Raw genomic sequence first — 4,067 nt, forward strand, 5'->3', positions numbered from 1 at the left:
TTTCTTTAGAATTCTGAAGTAAATCTCAAAATCTTTTGTAACACTAAATTTCCATGGCTCTGAATAATATAGAATTTTACTAGCAGAATCACACTGATTAACTTACCTATTGTTTAAATACATTATATATTTTAATACCTTTAAAACAGTCTCATCATGAGAGCCTATGGACTATTAAAAGATGAAATGCAGCCGCATTTTCTAATACATTAAAAAATATATATTTAGAAGGAAATGTCATCAGTACACTTCCCTGCAAACAGACCTGCTCTTAGCAACTCAAGAATAAACAAGAACAGTAATTGTCTTTTCCTCTAGTAAGAGTTGCTAGTACACAAAGTCATGAGTATAGCCAGTGGCCCCAGGGAGTACTGGTAGCAACCTGCCTGCCAGGTTCTAACACTTTACTAACCAAGCCAAGCGACCCAGTGCTGGCTCCTGATAATTCCCAGATAGCTAAGCACTTGGTCTCAGCAGCTTATAACCACAAAGACATAAACTTGTCTTAAACAGTTATGATCCTGAATAGGAAGGAGGTTGGGTGGAGGGAGTAAAGTCAATAATTAGAGAAAAGGAAGAACTAACATGACAAAATTATTCGTGGATATCAAGTGAGGAACAGAATCCAAAGATACGAATGTAACCCCAAGTTACACCAAAGTGCTTTCTAGGACTTTATCAATGTTCTCATTCCTCTCCCATCCTCCCCAGCCCCCCACAATCCTCTCCCCAATTATGGTGGAGGCTCATGGAGAAATGAGGCCAACTTTACCTTGGATTTTTCAGTTAAGTGAAAGTAAATCCTTTACTTCTGGGGGGCTTAATTAAGTTCAGATTGGATTTCCCCAGTGATATAAAGAATTCTATTATGGTTACTAAAATAAAACTAAAAGTATGCATTTTCCCTACTGAGAACAGTAAAAATTTAAATAATTTGTTTGACGTGAAAATCAAGATCAGTTGTCATTATAAAGATTAATGCAGGCATGTTGCCCACTTTGAGAAAACCTGGCAATTCAAATCAGTTATTTTATACTCAAAGATTTAACATTTCCTTTTAAAATACCCACTCCAAAAGTTTTAACATACTAACCCAACAAAGGATAACAAATATGTTGCACTGATACAACAGATTAATTGGGACAATTAAGTCCTCAATTTGTTTGCTTGGAAACAATCTCCCTCTCATCTCATTCTGTTTCTTCTTTTGGGTTCTCATTTTACTGAATTTCTTGTTGTTAAGTCATTCCATAAATGTGAAGCAAATATGCAAAATTTTCTTCTGTTCCACGACCTGTATTTCCTTCCAGAGTGTCCTGGGTCTTTTGCACTCTGACCTGTGATGGTGCAGTGCTCCTCAGTGTGGACCTCAAACTGACAGCATCAGCATTATCTGGAAGCTGGGCTAAAGTGCAAATTATACGGACCCCTCTCAGACCAAATGAATCAGAATCTCCAGGGATGGGATCCAGTAGTTTATCCTAATGATTCTTAGGCACACTAAACTTTTAAAACCACTACTGTTACACGTTTGCCTAGATATCATGTTGTTTCTTTTTATTTTGCTCATGCTTAACAAAGGCAACAGAAGACATTCTACAAGCCTTGACAAAGAATGGGTGACTTAACACTCTTCCCACTGTACATGAGACCAATTTCAATTTTTCTTCAAGATACAGTTCAGATCTGGGTCTGCTTCTATTTGCTTTTTTAAGCCTAGGGAAAAGGAGCCTGGGAAAAGGCTCAGCTGGATTTAAGAAAAATATCTGAACTTTTGCTTTCTCTTCTGAGATTGTTAAACTGTCTATATCAGTCAAGAGAAGTCCTCATCTTATTTCTATCCAGATTTTGGGAGGCTAGTATGACTTTTCTCAGGGATTCTGGAGGTTGGGGGTAAAGGAGATCAGTAATATAAACTGCTCCTCTTTGCTCCACCCCAGCACAGAACACACCACAGAACTGTTGAAATTTCAGGTAACAATGAAGCACACAAAACTGGACCATAAGGCTCAAGAAGTAGTTTAAGGTCCCAGAGTGGTAATACTGGGAGTGCCAGACTGGGAGGGGGAGAGGGGGGTGTAGCACTGGTTGGGTTAAGAAACCATTAGAAAACATTACTTGATGACAACAATTTTTACAACATAATATTTCCTAAATACAGTTATCATATAAAGTGCTCTAGCACAGATTCAGTTCCAGAAAGGAGGGGTTCCTTTCATATCAGCTTAATAAAAGTTTATTTTCACAATGCTTTAAAGCCCCCAGACTCTGCAATTCCTGTTTCTCTCAAAAAAGATTTTTTAAAGTCTTAGTATGAAATATTAAATCATGCTTTAAAATTCTGTAGGCTATTTCTTTTTCATCTAAATTAGTTAAAATCATGACAATAAAATGCCAACCAATCAAGGTCCCCAGCTAATGACATTCAAAATAAGAATCATCATTAGGATCCTGTTATGTTTTGATAGTGGTAAAGGGTGATCAACTGCCGCCATTGATCTTAGTGCCGTTAAGTTAATAACGCATTTATATTCTGAAAGCATATGTGTCTTGCACATTTCGATGCTGAGGTATAAAGCCATGTTTTGCCAACATTTTTAAATTAATCTAACATGTAATCTCTTCCACAATAGCAACTATGGTAAAAACCCCAATAACAGTAGCCAACCTGCTGTCATGTTCTATGGTCTTGCAATTAACAGAGTACATAAACATTTATAAACTACACAACCACACCAATTTGTAAGCAACTATGTAATAAATTTTGAAATGTTAGGAATATAATAAAGCCACATTCTAAATAGCTTTCTAACTTTCCGTTTTTTCATGTTTTTTTTTACATTCACACTTCCCACTAATTTTTTCACTAGACTACATTAAATCTTAGATTTAAATATGGCCAAACATAAAATAATATTGAAATGGGTGTGAACAAAATAGTTGAGTTTTATCAATGACCTAGCCACTTAAAGCTATTCTCCAAAGGATAAGTTATTCACCCAAGGCAAACATGGAAAAAATTAGAATTAAATCTTAAATTCTTCATGGTTGGCCTGTCAGATACATGGGAATATCCAAGACAAGTTTGGAAGGTCTAAATGTCAAAAGGTTAACTGTCACTGGTGGAATGTCTGTCACTGAAGAAAGACCCTACACACACTCAGCAGTGTGTTCAACTTGCAGAAGGAAGTTTGGGCTGGTACAAATCAAGTTAACAAAGTTTTAAGCCCTAGTCAAAGATAACAAAATGTTATTACACCTGAATAACAATCTCTAAGTAACCTCTAGCTTAAATTGTATAGACTCTTGCTACTGTACGATCTTAGGTTAACAGTTCTGCAGCCTTAATTAAAAGGATAAGGCATTTAATCAATTTTCTGCAGTGAATTATTAGGCTAACTTCTTTTCAGCTAGAGACTACAGTATGTTCCACCTTGAGGCTGTCACAATCATGATAATTACCAGACATGCATTTCAACAAATATTCACTGACAAATGAAGTATAAGATTGTGCTAAGTGTTTGGTGGACTCAACATTGAATTATCTCATTACTTTTCCATAAATCCCTTTACTTCCACTAATAAATCTAGACCTACCACTTTTATTCCTACAGGGAAAATGAAGTATGTTATGACTGTTGCTATATGACTATTTTTCTATATTATGGTCCTATTTCTGCTAAATTACTCTTATAGTCTTTATCAATTTAAGCTTTAAAAAAAAAACTACCTTTTAGAACTCTGGAAAGATATTAAATTCACTGAATAAAAAACCTTTCAATTTTGTCCCTCAAATATAATAAAATTCTGATATGATGTTAGACAAGTAAAATTATTAGACAAGTGATCTCCATTTACCTAATATTAATGTTGTAAAGAGGTTCAACCAACCTTTCTTTAGTGAGGCAAGTTTCAATTATCCTAAAAATGGTAAATGACCTATTATTTGTGTGTGAATCTAAAGTGTGTCCCATAGGAAATTCTCTGTGAGTCAAAAACAAAACTTCGCAGACAACTGTTAAATATAATGTTAACAGGTACGCTGGGCAATAAACTCAAGTTTTTTA

The sequence above is a fragment of the Monodon monoceros genome, unplaced genomic scaffold (assembly GCF_005190385.1).
Source record: "Monodon monoceros isolate NGI ecotype Baffin Bay Population unplaced genomic scaffold, NGI_Narwhal_1 Super_Scaffold_11, whole genome shotgun sequence".
Lineage (NCBI taxonomy): Eukaryota > Metazoa > Chordata > Mammalia > Artiodactyla > Monodontidae > Monodon > Monodon monoceros.